Genomic DNA, 18,684 nt, shown 5'->3' on the forward strand with positions numbered 1-18,684 from the left:
AAATTCTCATTTCTATGATATATAGTGAACTTATTTAAATTTATAGGAATAAGGGCCATTACCATTTGAAAAAATGGTCAAAGGATAGAATATTTTCAAAGGAAAAAATCCAACTTATCAACAACCATTAAAAAAATCAAGATCATTAATAGACAAATGCAAATTTTAAAAACTCTAAAATATTACATCACATTCACCTGATTGTCGACACAAACACACACAGGGGAAAATAAATGCTGGAGGTACTGTTAATACTTTAAATCATTGTTGATAGAGTCATGAAGCTGTCCAGCTCTGTGGAAAACAATTTGAATTATATACAAAAAGTTATTAATTTGCATAATTTTGAACCAGTAGTACCATTATTAAATCTATAATCCAAAGAGATCAAAGAAAGAAGAAAGACCCATGTGAAAAGAATTATTTAAAACAATTCTTTTAGTGAGTGGTAAGGAGTTAGAAACTGAGAAGGTATCCATCATTTGAGGAATGGTTAAATAAGGTAAAGTATGTGTGTGTGTGTGTGTGTGTGTGTGTGTGTGTGTGTGTGTGTGTGTGTGTGTGTTAAAATGTTATTGAGGTATAAAAAATGATGAAGGGGATGCTTTTAGGAAAATCTGGAATAACGTGTATAAACTGAAGCAATATGAAATTAGTGAAACTAAGGGAACAATTTATACAACACTGTAAAAAATTTTTTTTGAAAGATAGAAACTTCTACCAACAGAATGGAACCAATCACTCCTCCAGAGGACTCATGATAAACTAGCTATCTACATTCAGATAAAGGGATAATAAACTCAAAGTACAGATTGGAACATATTTTTTTGGACATGGCTAATGTAAGAATTTGTTTTGCAAAGACTACACATATATGTAATGAGTTTTGTTTTTCTCAATGGACAAGGGAAGAAGAGTCAGTAGGGAAAGAATTCAGAATTGAAAATAAAATATATTATCATTATTATTTTTAAAGACATGTAGGAAGAGAACCAGGAGAGCTAAAACAATAACATGTCTCCTCCACTGGCATAACACAAGTTTTTGCTATGTCTTTTAAAGGGGGGGTGGGAATAAATGGAAAAAATTTACTCTGTTCCAGCCTCCCTAGAAAGCAATCTGACAGCAACAAAATGGCCAAACATTTATAATATTATGATTTTTTCTTAATTGAAGTAAAATTGGTTCACAATTCATTTCATTTGATACTTTTATTAAATAGCAAGATTAACTGAAACAAGAAACCAGTGAAAAATTAATTTAGCCAGTCATAGAGCTGACCTAGGTCCCTATCTTAGTTTTCTGAAAAGGACTTTTCAAACATAGCAGAGTTTGGGAAATGCTTTAAAGTGCTGCCAAAGGACAGAGAAAAACTTCACCTAAACTTTCTACTTATATGTATGACCATTTGAGACAGACTAAAATAAGAATGTCAGACATTCCAATAGCAAGAGCCAGAGGTAGGAAGAGAGACAGAAGACCAAAAAGGGCCTTGACAGAGAAGGTAGTGAGAACTGGTTTATATGATCTGAGCAATGATTAGCCACTGGATGGAAGAAGCACAGGCAAAGAATAAAGTTCTGAAGAAATGGGGGTGGAAAAAGCAGATGTAAATACACAGAGAGAAGGTGAATATGCAGTTGCTGAGAAAATGAAAAATGAGATCATCTAGCAAGCAAGATTTCTTAGGAATCTCTGAAGGTCTCCAACTTTGCAAGTTTTCAAGAGTTTAATTAAACCTGGGAATGAGATTGAATTTTCCTTTTAGATCCACCCTTATTAATCGGGTTGAATTTTTTTTCCCTTGAAGGACTTTGAAATTTTAATTTCAAGAAAAAGCAAGCCTTTGATTAAAATTGGGATAACCATAAGCTGGGGAGAAATAGAAAATGGGAAGCAATGGGAAAGGAAGTAGATTCCAGAAACTCCAAAAGATAGTCAGAAAATTGGGTGAGGAGGCAACAGAGAAGTAAGAATAGTCAAATCTGAGCAATGGACAATATTGTTGCTAGAAGCCTTTTTCCACAGTCTGAAGCAGACATTTAGAAGTTTGGAATAGGAAAGATAGTAAATGAAGGGGGAGATATATGTTTTCTTTTAGAGTCTTTTTTTTTTTAAATAAATGTTCACAAGTGCCCTTTGATGAAAGCCACCACTAAAATTTGCTCATTTTGTTTTGTTGTTTTGTTTGCTTGTTAGCTCCAATTTCATAATTATTTATAGCAGAATTTCTGGAAAGGCATGAGACTGATTGACTTAGTGACTGATGGAAGATGAAAAACATAGATGGGTTCTTATACTGGTAAAGTATTCTTGTATCAGTAACATATTAGATCATTAAAGTGTTGACACATACAAATTATATGTCCAGTAGAGATATAATATAGTAAAGAGTACTTGGTAGAGGAGGCAAATTGCTTCAAAAAAATCCATTGTTAATTCTGATTAGCCCTCCAACTGACTAAAGCAGGCTTGCTACTATGCTTATGTCAGATTTTTCGAAGTGCAGAAGGTAAAATGCAATAAATCAAAATGAAGTTTCTGCTATGGATTAAAGTTTTATGAGGCTAAAGCTGATGAAAGAGACAATACTTTTATATGCACTGCAAAGATGGTTTGCCACAAGAAGCAATAAAAATAATACCAAAATAGAACTAAGATAAGAGAGAAAGAAAAACACAGAGAAAGACACACATTCATACAGAGAGCAACAGAGAGAGAGAGAGAGAGAGAGAGAGAGAGAGAGAGAGAGAGAGAGAGAGAGAGAGAGAGAGAAAGAGAGACAGAGAGGGGGGTGGGGAGCAATAGAAAAGAGAGAGAAGAGACAGAGAGAATGACAGGGCTCAATGATGTCCTAAACCGCAGAATTTGTCAGGGATTGGTCCTTGATATAAAGTGATATAAATACTGATTAAAGAGATGCTTTAAAAAAAAAAAAAACAGAGATATAATGTCTTGTTTTCCTTTATTTTCTCCAGAACCAAAAGTACTTTATTGAAGTAATTCTGGTATGAAATATACTTGCATAATCCACAGTAATAATCACAGTTTTTTTTTTTAAAGTCCCGGGTACTAAAAGGTTGTGTCTTACTCATGTGTCAGAGGCAGAATTTGAACCCAGGTCTTCCTAACTGCAATCTCTCTGTTACAGAATACTGTCTCTGGTGGAGAAACACCTCTCTAAGATTATGAATTATAAAAAAGATCATCATTGATAAAAATTTTCTCATTAGAAAATATGTCTATGGCAATAAAGTGAAAAATCGAATCTCTCCCTCCTGGAAAAGTAAATAATAGCAATAACTAAATAGCACTTGAAAGTTTTCAAAGGATTTTGCATGCATTATTTTATTTGAGTTAAATATTATCCCCATTTTACAGGTGAGCCAACCAAGGGACATAGTTTCAGCAGATTATTTAAATTAATAGCCCAGTAAAAGGTTGAATCCTTGAGTAACAAAATTTCAGTAACATTGAGAATTGAGTCTTTGTTGCTACTCCTTTCCCACTCAACAATCTGCCACTTTCTTCTCTGCCCTTAGGGGTCAATTAAGTACTCCCTTCCAACACAGTAAGCAACTTGGTACCTTTGCTTTAAACTATTGCTGTTAACATTAGGCATCTAAACTGAAGACATTAGAACTCATTTTTCCTTCACTTTACCCTCCCACCCTCTTTTGCCCTCCCAGCTGTGGATATCCTGTGCTTTTATAAGCATTGTTTCATGTTATATGAGTTTCTTATGTGCCTGATATTCATTCTTTATTATTAGTCTTATCTCTAATTGGTAACATAAATTAAGATTTAAAGGCCAGAAAAATTCCCTAGATGCAATGTAATATTTGTTTTCTATAGACTTAATTCTCATTAGTTTATTATTGAAAATATTTACTTAATGGGCACTGTGGCTAAGGTAAAAATGTCTCTCTCAAAGGTAGTTATATGCATCCTTCCTGGATCATCGAACCTAAGCATAACATTCAAAAAAGCACATTACATAAATAATGCAGTTTTTTTTTTCATTTTTGCAAGTTTTCATTGTTTCTTTGTTTTGTTTTGTTTTTTCATGCCCATATAAACATGAATGGTTTTGAATGAAAAATACCAGGAAATTCTAAGGAACTAGCCATTCATATTTTCCTGGTGGAGGAAGATACCAGCAACATCAGATTATACAGACTATTCCACTGGTATCCTGAAGCTTTGCTTACTGAGGTTTTGAAAAAAGAAACCTACCCCTGAATGCTCTTTAGAGAAGCATCAGTTAGAGGGAGAGGAAAGAATAAAATCCAAATAGAATAAATACCTCAGTGCCTCACCAATTGTGGGGGTTAAAGATGCTAACATGGAATGTCCAATCTTACATATGTATATGTAATATTCCTTTAGGAAGGATCCCAGACAGTGTAGGAAATGACCCCCTCCCATTGGCTACCCTATATCTACATTTCCTATTGTAGGTGTCCTCTCTCTGAAAGGCAGTGTTTCGAAGCCTGGCTGTTAGCCCCTCCTTCTGATCTCCATAGTTTGCCATCTGATAATCACCATGACCCCAGTAAAGCATAACTAACATATTATACTAACCAAGGTGATGTAAAAGTATATGGAAAGAAACAAAGCTAAATATTCACAGATAAAAATGGAAAATGTGAAAACAATAACAACTTTCAAGGTTCAGAAGACCAGCTCTTTGGGGGATACTTCCTATGAGACAGCAACTCCTTCTAAATTAGATAACAGGCAATTACTGGAAGGACAGAAAAAGAACAGATTTGAATTTTACAGTCTCCAGCTTCTCATTTACATTGGGCAGCATTTACAAACTAGGGCAGCCATGGAGAAAAACGTATGCTCCAAGACTATTAGACAGAAGTCCCAGCATTTCACTTTCCCTTTTCAATATTTAAATGAATACTTTTCTGGATGGTTGATTTAAAGTAATGTTCTTGCAGAGTAAATCTTCCCTGTCCTATTAAATCCCAGTGACACTCCGCATATAAGAAAGCACATCGGATCAGCGGCAGATTTTCCTCCCTGCTAAACTCAGCCTCCACCAAAAAAACAAAAATGAATGGACCCTCCTGACTATAGCAAAAACATTAGCAGTAGTCCTAAGAAATCATCCGTTGCCAGTAGCCAATGACTATAACCCTTATTAACCCACAGAGATAAACAGAGGTAATCCTGAGATTGACAATTGTGGTTTATCATGCCAATAACCCTGGGCAAATTACTTAAAATCTTAAAACTATTCCTAGAATGAACTATATTCAACAGCCTGTAGTAGCAGTTGTGCTTATATAATATATACATAATATATATTCATATGTGTGCATATGTATGTACATTCATATATATGCATATACACACATATATGTGTACATATACATTTACACATACCTATTTCATTTTTCCCTTAAGAAGATAAATATCTGGGTAGAAGAATATTCTCCTCAGAACCTCTTGAGACATCTGAATGGGCTTATAATTTTACTGGAAGATCTTGCCTACTATACTAGGCGATTTTTCTTTCTACCTCCATCTTAGCTAAGACTAGCAGAAAAAGATGCAAAAATGTTCAGCAAGCTCTGAGAAAGATAGTGTTAATCTCAGAAGAGAGGCAAAAACCTGACTAAGTCATTAGAAGGAGAAGATATTGCACACAAATGCATTAATCCATTAAACCCTTGTGTCAGTCAGTCAGAGATAGAGACAGAAATAGAGAGACAGACATAGAGAGAGAGAGAGAGAGAGAGGGAGAGAGAGAGAGAGAGAGAGAGAGAGAAACAGAGAGACAGAGAGAGATAGAAACAGACAGAGACAGAGAGAGCTAGAGACAGAGACAGAGACAGAGAGACAGAGAGAAACAGAGAAACAGACAGAGACAGATAGAAAGAGACAGACAGAGAGACAGAAAGAGACAGAGGGACAGAGATAGACAGAGAGATTGAGAGAAAGAAAGAGACAGAGACAGAGAGAGAGAGGGAGAATGGGACAGAAAGAGGGAGGGACAGAAGGAAAGGGGAAGGAGAGGAAAGGAAGGAGAAAGAGACAGAGACAGAGAGGTAAAGAGAGAAATTCTGTTTAGTCAAATACTCTTAATAGGGTTCACTAGAAACTGATGTTTAGAGATAATATTAGTGAAGTTTTTTTATTATTATTACAGCTTTTTATTTACACATGCATGCATAAGCATACATATGCATGGGTAATTTTTCAACATTGACCTTTGCAAAATTTCTGTTCCAACTTTTCCCCTCCTTCCCTCCACCCCCTCCCCTAGATAGCAGGCATTCCCATACATGTTAAATATGTTAAAATATATGTTAAATACAATATATGTATACATATTTATAGTTATCTTGTTGCACAAGAAAAATCAGATTTAGAAAGAAGGTAAAAATAACCTGGGAAGAAAAACAAAAATGTAAGCAAACAACAACAAAAAGAGTGCAAATGCTATGTTGTGGTCCACACTATTTCCCAGTGTTCTTTCACTAGGTGTAGGTGGTTATGTTCAACACTGATCAAATGGAACTGATTTGGATCCTTTCATTGTTGAAGAAAGTCATGCCCATCTGAATTGTTGTTGAAGTGTATAATGATCTCCTGATTCTGCTCATTCCATTTAGCATCAATTCATGTAAGTCTCTCCAAGCCTCTCTGTATTCATCCTGCTGGTCATTTCTTATAGAACAATAATATTCCATAACATCCATAAACTACAATTTACTCAGCTATTCTCCAATTGATGTGCATCCATTCAATTTCCAGTTTCCAGCTACTACAAAGAGAGCTGCCACAAATATTTTTTGCACATGTGGGTCCCTTTGCCTTCTTTAATATCTCTTTGGGATATAAGCCCAGTAGTAACATTTCTGGATCAAAGACTATGCACAGTTTGATAACTTTTTGGGCATAATTCCAAATTGCTCTCCAGAATAGTTGGATCCATTCACAACTGCACCAACAATGCATCAGTGTCCCAGTTTTCCCACATCCCCTCCAACATTCATCATTATCTTTTCCTGTCCTCTTAGCCAATCTGACAGATGTGTAGTGGTATCTCAGAGTTGTCTTAATTTGCATTTCTCTGATCAATAATGATTTGGAACACTTTCATATGAGTAGAAATAGTTTCAATTTTATCATCCAAAAATTGTTCATATCCTTTGACCACTTATCAATTGGAAAATGGCTTGAAGAATTTTTTAATGCCATATACATATATGTATATACATATATATATATATACACACACATATATTTATTTATTAATTTATTTATACATATACACACCACACACACCTACACACATACACACATAAATGGAAGCCACTACAGAGATGCATAATCAATATTGGCTTAAAAAAATACCTTGACCGAACAATGGGATCTGAAATGTTTGTACATTTAAACAAGGATCATAGATTTCGAGCTGCAGGGAACCTAAACATTCCCCCCAGTCTCACACTTCCTCTTTTTATCCATAAAGCCAAAGGAGATTATGGAGCTTGCTCAGGGATACCCAACTAGTTAAGTGACAGAAAGAGGATTTGAACATAGGTTCCCCTGACTCTAAGTTCAGCAAGCTATCCATTATATCATGCTTCTTCCCCTTATAAAGCATTTATAACAGTCAGCTGTTTTTACTACTGTTACTGAGAGCCAAGAAGTATACCAGAAAACAAATGATCCATTTGACTGCTGAGAAATATTAAATCCACATCTTTCCCCTTCTATGCTTCTGCCCCATCGCTCAGAGGGGTAAAGGCAAAAGAGAAATCTTTATTTATGAAGGGCACTAGTTACTGTATGCCAAGTACTCTGTTGAACATTGGGAATAACAAAAAGAAGACAAAACACAGTCCCTGTTCACAAGGAGTTTATAGTCTAGTGGAGAAGACAACATGCAAATAGTTACATATAAATAAGCAAAATATATACAGGATAAAAATGAGAAATAGTCATCAGAGAATTGGTCAGTGATCTAGCTAAATTGTGCCTGGGGAAAATTAATGTTAGGGAGCAGGGAGGGAGTAAAAAAGGTCAGGAGGAGGAAGTAAACACAGAAGATGATCTCACTTTTTAAATTTTTATTTTTTTATTTTTTAATAAAATAAGCATTTTGGGGCAGCTAGATGGTGCAGTGGATAGTGAAGTCAGAAGGACCTGACTTCAAATCTAGCCTCAGACACTTAATACTTCCTAGCTGAGTGATCCTAGACAAGTCACTTAACTCCAATTGCCTCAGGAAAAACAAACAAATAAATAAATAAAACAAACATTTCTATCACATAGTATAATAAAAAAGAGGATTGTCCATGAAATTGCAAATCTATTATGTACAGCCTGCTACTTCATTTAAATTTAAACATAATAAAGTTAAGTACATTTTTTCCTATGTTTTTCCTTTTTTCCCTCCTCCCTTCCACCCATCCTAGAGATGGCTATTGTTAGGCACAAATAAGGATAAATATGTAAATTTATTATAGGATAATGCCCACAGAAAAGATAGCTAGTCTCATAGATAGCACTTCAGGGAATAGGAAGTTGTGGGAAAGGCATCCCTAGAAGAGAAATACCATATCAACAAGATCCCAAAGATGGGAGAAAGAGACACAGACTTCCAGAGTACAAAGTAGAGATAGTCCTCTCTGCTGATTCCCTTGTCCTCTTTCTGGAACAAAGTCCTATACTGTTAAGTAGCACAGTTGATAGGGGCATGAAGTCAGAAAGACTTATCTTCATGAGTTTAAATTTACTAGTTGTGTGACCTTGAACAAATCACTTTACTTTATTTACCTCAGTTTCCCCACCTGCAAAATGAACTGGAGAAGGAAATAGCAAACCACTCCCAGTCTTTGACAAGAAAATCCCAAATGGAGTCATAAAGAGTCAGATACAACTAATTGATTCACCAATAATGACAAAAGTTAGAGCTGTATAGTGCAGTCATTCATACAAAATATCTATAATGGAGTATACTTATTTCCAGAAGGAGATGTAACAAAGCCAATAGTCATATGTGAATGATGATTCCACTGCTAGTATACTATCAATAAAATATATTCATGAAAGCTTTGAAGTGTTGTAGCAAAGTTCTTTTATCAAGAGCAATAGGGAATAGAACTATGATTTCACTGGTAAAAGAAATTCCAAGGTGAGGAAATCCCTTCCACTAATGCAGTTAACCTCTATTTTTTATTATCTTAGAAAGATTCCTGGATTACAGAGAAGTTAAGCAACATGCCTAAATTACACAGCCAGTATGTGTTAGAGTTAAAAACTGATTCCAGGTTTTACAAAGGCAGAATCAGGAAGACCTGAGTACAGGTCCTGCCTTACAACAACTCTGTGACCCTGGGCAAATTGTTTAACTTCTGCCTACCTCTGTTTCCTCACTTGTAAAACAGAGATATAATACTAGCGCTTACTTTCCAGAATTGTCATGAGAAATCAATGAGGTAATATTGAAAAAAACACTTTGAAAACTTTAAACTGCTATTTAAATGTTAGCTATTCTAAGGCCAGCTCTCTAGCCACTACCATTCTTTTCCTCAAAAATCTCTATCAATAGCTGTATTAATTTACAACATTCTTCTTTAATGCCTACCATATACTCTCTGGACTAAAAACTGCTTCTCCCTTTATAAATCAAAGGGACATTGATTTATAAATCAATGAGCAAAGCCACCTTACTTTTCACAATAGATGTTTTACTGTTAGAGTGCATGTGAGATTTTTGTAAACTAATTCATATTTTCCTTTAGACTTATATTTACCATTTCTGAGATGCATTGAATGATCTTCAGTTGATAGTAGCTCTGAACATGTTTCTCTGCCACAAAGTTTCCCTGATATATAATTAATGATCTAAAAACTAATACTTAAAATGTACCAGAGGAGCAGCTTTAAAAAAAAAAAAAAAACTCAGAAAGAATGTTTTCAATGTGAAGAAGGAATCATTGCTTCTAGCACTCTTCCTTTTTAGTAGAGGGATATGAATTTAATAGGGGGATAGTCAGTGTGTCCTGGAAACAATAAAAGGTCTTAACATTGATTGGCAACAAAAGTATAAGAAGAGACATCAAAGCAAACTACTTCATGATCTTTTTCAAGATCTGGATGTTGCAACCTTCTCAAGGCTTTTGGATTTATAGAAATACATCCCAGTACTATACAATTTCATCCTAAATGTTCCACTTCAAAAATCAGATGTGAAGGAAGCAGACTTAGAGTTGAATTCCACAATATAATAGTAAGAAAATATTTGTATAACAGTAAATATTTTGATGGGATTTGTGTTTTCATTATTGTAGAGAACCTATATCCTCTACCTATGCAAATCATTAGCTGTTGCATAATTTATAGGCTTAAAAGCTCACCTGAAGCACTGAGAGATTAAGCAATTTGCTGAGTCACACAGCTAGACTGCGTCAGACATGGGACTAGAACATAGATGTTAATAGGCTTAAAGATTAGTATGGCTGAAAAAAATCCATCATTTGGGATAGTCTTCTCTACTGCTATGGGACCCTTGCTTTCTTTCCACTTGCATTTGTATTTCCAGCACTTAGCATGGTCCCTGAACCATTGCAGGCTTTTAATAAATGCTTATTGACTGAGTGAATGACTTTTCAAATTGTTAGGCTAGTAGTCAGATAACAGACATATTCTGTTGGATTCATACTCAAAGCTTAAATTGCTATTAGTAATAACAATAAGAGATTTTATATTGTGTAAGTATACATAGCCCTCAAGAGCCAAGATCAAGTCCAATTTAATTCTGATAGAACTTTGGTTGGGGAACAAAGCTGAATTCTAAGTTTATCCTTCATTTTGCTATAATCATGCTACAATCTCATTATTTGACTCTTCTAAGAGCCTCAAAGATTGCAAGCTGTTCTCTAGTTTAAAAACCCTACCTTTTTAACATCATGATCTTCTTGTAATTCTATGATTAAGGAATGGTACAATCCTAGCAGGATAAAAGGGCAAGTGACCCAAAAATTGAAGAAAAGATTCATGGATGCAAAGAGCAGGCTCCAGTATATCACAGTATATTTATTAGCCTATATAAATGAAGTTACTATCAAGGATAGGCACATCCATAAAGAGAAATGGGACAATAATAGTTCAGAAGTGAAGAATACCAGATGGCTAACCCAAGGCTGTGTTGTTATCTGAAGAATACAAGAACCAGAGGAAGTTTGTAGTAGGAAAAATGGTAGATTTGGAGTCAAAGGACCTGGGTTCAAAATGTGCCTCAATGTACTAGCCCTCTGATCCTGGACAAATTATTTAATTGCTCTCAATCTCATTTTCCTCACCTGTAAAATAGTGATAATAATAGCATCTATTTCAGAGAGTTTGTGTTAGGACAAAATAAAATAATATAGTTCATTGAAAAGTTCACTGAAAAGGAGAAAGGAGTTTATGAGTATTTGTTATTGTAATTTAATGAATTTATTATATTTTTTTATTTTTATATCACATATACTTGCCTCTGTATCCCTTGCTTCACCACACTTCAGGGAGTCACCCCATTAAAAAGAAGAAGGAGAAAGAGGAAAAGGTAAAGGAGAAGGAAGAGAAGGAGAAAGAGGAAGAAGAAGAATTTTTAAGAAGAAGAAAAAAATTCATCAAAACAAGCAATGAAAAAGTATATACAATGCTGGATTAAACTAATTTCCTTTTGTGACATGATTACTTGATTGGACATCAAAGTCATATTGTAGACATGGTATATACATGGGCTTTGATAAATAAGACATTTTAGGAAGGTCCGCAAAGTATGTGAATCAATATCAATCAACCAATCATTATTCAACACTTACTAATCACTTACTTACTACATGCCAAGCATTGTACTAGTTGCCATGGATGCAAAGACAAAAATGGAACTCTTTTCTTAGCTAAGTGTTACAGATATGGGCCTTGAGCCAGGAACCAAATCTAATTTCAAATGTGAGTTCAAATCTGGTCTCAGACATATAGTAGTTGTATAGTTCATTGGACAATGAAGTCAGAGTTGGAAATACCTGGGACCAAACCCTAACCTTAAGCTATTTTCTAGCTGTTTAACACTGGGCAAGTCTCTTAATTGCTCTGTGCCTCAATTCCCATCTGTAAAATAATGAGATCTGAAATGAAGAACCATAAAGTTGTTTTTTTTTTTCTGACTCTAAATCTCTGGTCCTAAAATCCATGATCCTATAGATATGATTTACCTACATTATAATAAAATTTTTGATAAGCTATTTGATGCTATTTTATGAAAAAGATAGAGAGATATGGACAATCAGATACTCATACAATAGGATGAATTCATAATTGGTAATCTTGCAAGACTCAAAAAATAAAAACAGATCTTAATTTGTAAGAGGGTCTCCAGTGAAGTACTTCAGGATTCCCTACTTAGCCCAATGTCATTTAACATTTTTTAATGACTTGAATAAAGAAATGGATGTATTACTTAACAAAGGTAGATTTCACAAAGCTAAGAAAGTGAGCAAGCATCATCATCCAAGGTTATTTTAAAAGGCAGAACACTAGACAAATTCTAATAAGTGAAATCAGGAACAAATGTGAAATCTTACACTTGTGCTTTAAAAATGACTTCACAAATACATAATGTTAGAGACATGATTAAATGCATTTATCTGGAAAACAATCTAGAAATTTTATATGTAAAGAGTTATATGATCTACTATCTGATTATCAAAATAGCTAATGTGAACTTGGAATTCATAATTTTCTGGGAGAAGGAGGTAAAATGATACTCTGCCCTAGTCACATCACAGTTGGGTAACAGTATTCATTTGGGAACACTACAATTTAAGAAGGGCACTGGAAAAGGGGAGGATGCTGTCAAAATGATCACACAGAATAGTAAAGGACCTCGGGTCTATTCTATATAATTATCAGATGAAGAAACCTAGAAATGAAGACTCAGGAAAAAAAAATGATACATATTTTTAATACTTTGTAGATGTTATTTAGAAGTAGTAAGCAGTCTTCCTGGCCTTAAAGTATAACAGCAGGAGAATGGTTGAAGTTTCATAAAGACAAATCTTAATTAATAGATAGAAAACTTCCCAAAAATGATAAGTAATCCCAAAGTGTAATGAGTTACCTCAGAGATAATGAGTTCCTTCTTATTGAAAGTCTTCAACTAAAAGTTGGAGGAACTATTTTTCCAGTATCATGGATTTTTTTGAGTGTAGGCTTGAATACATTGCTGCTAAGAGTCCTTTCATTTATGATTCTAGGATTGTATTCCTGATTATTTAAAAATATTTTTTCTACTGTGCTTTATATGTTATCAGAATTACATACCACTTTTTGCCTAAATTCATCTTCCTGAATTTTGTTTACAAATTTCTTAGAAAATTTTTCCTTCTGTCCATTTTCAAAGACAATTGGACTTAAAATGTCAGTGTACTACATGACTTTTCATAATTTACCTAAAGTATATTAAATATTATTTGACTTCCATGTCATAGAATCTCATGTTAAGAGCTGAAAGGGACCTTCAAAGCCATATAGTTTAATATATACTTAGAAATCATTTTTACTTCCCTGAAAAATGTCCAATCAGCATTTGGCTAAATACCTCCAGGAATGGGGAAATTCAATAACTCTTAAAAAGCTCCTTTGAATTTTTGAACAGCTTGAATTATTAGAAGGTTTTTTTTTCCCCTATGCTGAGCTAAAATATTCCTCTTTTCAATTTCCTTCCATTCTTCTTAGCTCTACCTCTTGGGGCCAAGCAAGATGCTTAATTCCAATTTTATAAGAAACTCCTTCAAATAGAATTGGTAGGGATCTCAGAGGTCACAGAGTTCCACTTGCTCATTCTACAGATGAGAAAACTGAGGCCCATACAGATTGTAATACTGAAGCTGAAATACGCAATAACTGGATCACTATCCTATCTCCCTTATCTCTATCAAACTTAAATATTTGTGGTTGTGTCTTAATTTTGTTGATAGATAATATATGTTTTCATGTATTATAAGATTAAAAGATCTTGCACAGATTTAGAACTGGAATAAACTTTAAAGCTAATAAATGTGAGAGATAGAATTTGAACCTACATGTCCCTGTCTACAATTCTAGTAGGCCATGCTGCCTTTTCAACAGCTAGGATGCTGTTTTATATAATTTCCTAAGAATCACAGTATCTAGCATTAGGAAAGTGATCAGAAAGTGTCACTGAAATGAGATACTGAAGTCTGGGTTTCTTGGAGTATACTCTACATATTAACTTATTGATAATTCACATGAAAGTGATTTCTAAAAAAATATGACATGTTTAGCTATCATTCTGGTTAGATCTACTAAGGGGTCATGGTTCTGATGATTGTGAACAAAGACAGAAAGGAAAAAAGGAGAATTATGGAAAGGAGAGTGCTTTGAACTAGGAATGTGTGAACCCAGAAGCATTTTGAGATTGGCATAATGTCTTGAACTATTTTTCAAAGAGCTTGAGCTTGTCCAAACCCAAAAAGGATTTTGCCAAGCACTTTTCTCCTTAATTTTTAAACCCATGTGTATTTTAAGGGAAATTCAATCCATATGTTTCTGATTCATTTACACTTAACTCATCAAAATGTTGTTTTGTAAGAGTTATTTGATGTCCAAGAAGCCTTATGAGACTTTCTAAAGGAGCTCTTTCCCCCTCCTTAAAACAGAAAACTGTTAAATAAGTGTTTTACTTATGCATATGTATATATATATATCTATATATGCATATTCACATACATATGAATAAATATATTCCTCTAAAATTCCAAAATCAGTTCAATTTTCAAAATTTGTAAGATTCTTCAGGGTTTTGACTCAATTTGACATGTTTTTCATCCCTAGAAGAAATATGAGGATTCTTCTCTGAAAGGCACAAATAAGATGATAGAATCTGAATCCCACCAATAGAAAGTGATTTAAAAATCTAAATTGGAAGGGTAGAAAATGGAAGATTATCCAAAAAAAGAAGTGAAAAATCACACACACATACACACACACACACACACACACACACAAATAGACAGAACGGTAAATTTACAATGTATGAAAGCCATAACTGAAATGGCAGATATGGACAAAGATATGTCATATAGCATATGTATTGGAATTTTCAAAACTGTTTAAGGAAACCAAATGCCTCAGCCATTTGGGAAACAAATTATGAGAATGTGTTACTAATTACTTAGATCTGCCTGTTTACTTGAGCAATAATAGTCATTGTTTCTCATCCTGCCAGCTTGTTTGTCTCCATCTCGTTACCCCTATTGGCACTGCCAGAATTTATTTCAATTGGTTCTTGATTTTTCTCTGCTCTTACTCATGGCAAAGACGCCAGAAATGCTGTCATCAAAAAGTTAAGATGAGTTGTGGAAAGTTTTCACTGTGGAAGTCCAGAAATTATAGATCATGGATGCTCCCAGCACTTAGTGCTACCACCAGTTCATTTTTTATAATGTAGAACCAGGAAATAAGGAAAAACCAAGGATTTGTCTCAAAATACAATTCAATCTATTGTAAAAATTGTTTTTATAAGTTATTGTAAGACATTTTGGAAAATAAGTGAGATTTAACAGGAGTCTTCTCACAACTGACCTCTATTTATCTGGATTATAATGCCACTTTGATCACTTAATTTCTCAGTGCTCTAAAACTATAAATAGCAAAGTAGTTGCTTATCTGCATTGGGAGTAATGTTTTCTTCAACTGAATTTCCATACTATATCAATGGAATAAGAATCTGAGACTGACAAAACATACCAAAACAGGAAAAAAAAAAAGAAAAGAAAAATGAAAAGGGAAGGAAGGAGATGAAAAGAAAGGAAGAGATGTTTTAAAAGTAAATCTGCAAGGTTGAAATGTACCCAAAATCACAAAAAAGTTGATTTTTTAAAAGAAATCATGTTATTCCATAGCCAATGACTTTTATTAATTTACTTTTTTATCTTTAATTTACAAATGCAAAAAAGAAAAACATTTCAATAAAAATGGAACACAAAAATTGCAAAAAAAAATGTTAATGTTGATTACATATAGTTTATTTTATTAATGCATAATAAATACAATGTTATTTTCAAAAACTATCTTGTTTGCTGTGTTTCCTTCTTTACTTTCTTCTTTCTTCTCTGAATTTTTAATTTAAAAACTGCTCCCATGACAATCTTTCCTTCCTTTTCTTCTTTTCTGCCAAATTTACTCCCTCAAATCCCTCTCCCAGACATCATTCAGACATCTCCAATTTAAAAAAAGGAAAAAAAAAACCCATGCAATTCTTATAACATACAAATATTGTTAAACAACACAAGTACATCTACCAATCATGTCCATAAAGATATGTCTAATTCAGCCCCAAGAGTTCATCATCCTCCTGTCAGGAAATAGATAATATGCTCTATCTTCAGTCCTTTAAGTCATGATTGTTCACTGCATTGATCAGAGTTCTTAAATCTTCCACAATTAATTTTCTTTACATTGATCTTATTGAATTAATCATTTTCCTGATTTTGATTTCATTCTATTTTAATTCTTCCTGTTTTTTTGAAATTATCCTTTTCATCATTTCTTATAGAATATTATTCCATTATATTCTATAATTTGTTTAACTATTTCTTAATTGATGAGAATCTTCTTTGCTTTAATGACAAAAATGTTCCTATAAATATTATTTTACATATGTATGTATCCATATGTGTATATGTATCTATGTGGGTATATAGAATTTTATAGGTATATACATATGTATGCACATGCATATGCATGTGTATACACATTTATATACATGGGGAGGGAGAAGCATTTAGTGATACTTAAGAATCTATATGTTCCAAGCATTATGCTAGGAGCTAGAACTAAAGTACAAAGAATGAAATAATACATATATAGAATAAACCTAAAGACAAAAAATTCAAATATACATAATGCAGTTTTATATATATATATACATATATACAAATGTGTGTGTATGTGTGGGGGGTGCTTATCAAGAGTAACATTTAGTGGGAGGAAATTCACAAGAAAGGCTTCATGTATTGAGTTGTATCTCAAATCAACAAAGGGACTCTTCCATTCAGAGATAAGGCAGGAGTGCATTTCTGGTATATGGGATGACCAGTGCAAAAGTAAAAAGATAAGAAATGTGCTATCTAGGGGAGGGGTTGGAGGGAGGGAAGGGAAAAATCAGAACAGAAGTGAGTCCAAGGAATAATGTTGCAAAAAATTACCCAGGCATATGTTCTGTCAATAAAAAGTTATTAAGAGAGAGAGAGAGAGAGAGAGAGAGAGAGAGAGAGAGAGAAGAAAGAAAAAAAGAAGAAAAAAGAAATGAAGAATAGTAAGAAAATTAGTTTGAGTAGATCTCAGTATATGAGAAGGGGAATCTTTATACAGTAAAGATAATTACAGAAATTTTTTACCTTTTCTTTCCTTTTCATTCATTTTAAGTCTTCTGAAACAATGGTTGGCTGGTTTTATTGATTAGAAAACTGATGCAAAATAAAATATGATGAACCAGGATAAAAATGTACATAACTACAATAAAACATGTTTAAATTAATTTTTCTTTTGACTTTTTTTTTTTTTGCTGAATTTAGTTTTCCCTTAATCTCTTCTCCTTCCTGGTCCTTTCTGTTGAATATATCCTTACATCAAACTTTCATGTATAAGTGTATATTTAACAACCTTTTGTCTGAAGTTCATGTCTCCTTAACTCTTCTCTTGATATTTGTATTGTCTTCTTGAAAATCTCAAATTATCTGAGATATAAAGCTCCACATCCTTCCTTTTTCTTTCTCAAAATATAACAAATCTGCTCCTGTTGTATTTACTTCCTCTGTGACCTTTGTACATTAAGTTTCTGAAAGACATTTTTATTTTTCACTAAACCTTATAACCCCATAGTCCATTCTAATTACTTAAATCCATCTACTTTTCTATGTCTTTTAACTCCCATATCTGTGATTTAGAACTGATTTCTGGTGTTTGAAATATAATCATGATTCTTAAACTTTTGAAAGTCCTCTACTTCATTAAGAATCTACTTTTTTGCCCTGTAAGATTACTCTCAGCTTTTCCATGTAGATTAGTCTTGGTTGTAAGCTTATCATTTCTTTTTTTTTTTTCCTGCTGAATAAAACATCTTACAAGCTTTATTCTCTTATAGCTAGTAACTTTTAAACCTTGTGTTATTCAAATGGGGGGGGGGGGATCCTCATTAGTTGAACTCTTTGTTTCTGTTGGCTTAAAGTATTTTTTTTAACCTAGAAGCTCTAGATTTGGACAATGATATTCCTGGAAATTTCCATCTGAGCATGCTATTCGGAAAGTTACTAATAGATTGTTTTTATTTTCACTTTGTCTACTGATTTTAATGCATCTGGACAGTTTTATTTATATCTTGAAGTGTGCTTTACAAGCTTTTTTATATTCAATGTTTTCAAGTTGTCTTATGATGATTATGTGTCCATCACTTTTTTACTGGTCAGTTATTCTTGATACTCTACATTTTCTACTTATTTTTAGTCTTTTTTACTCTTTCAATTTGCTTTCGTCTGATAAAATCTAAATTTTAAGTAGTCTTTGACTGGAGGATTTTGCAACTCCTATATTAAACTTTTTATTTGCCTTCCAATTATTTTTTATAGAGCCTTCATTCCATTT

The sequence above is a fragment of the Antechinus flavipes genome, chromosome 1, assembly GCF_016432865.1.
Source record: "Antechinus flavipes isolate AdamAnt ecotype Samford, QLD, Australia chromosome 1, AdamAnt_v2, whole genome shotgun sequence".
In the NCBI taxonomy this organism is placed as follows: Eukaryota; Metazoa; Chordata; class Mammalia; order Dasyuromorphia; family Dasyuridae; genus Antechinus; species Antechinus flavipes.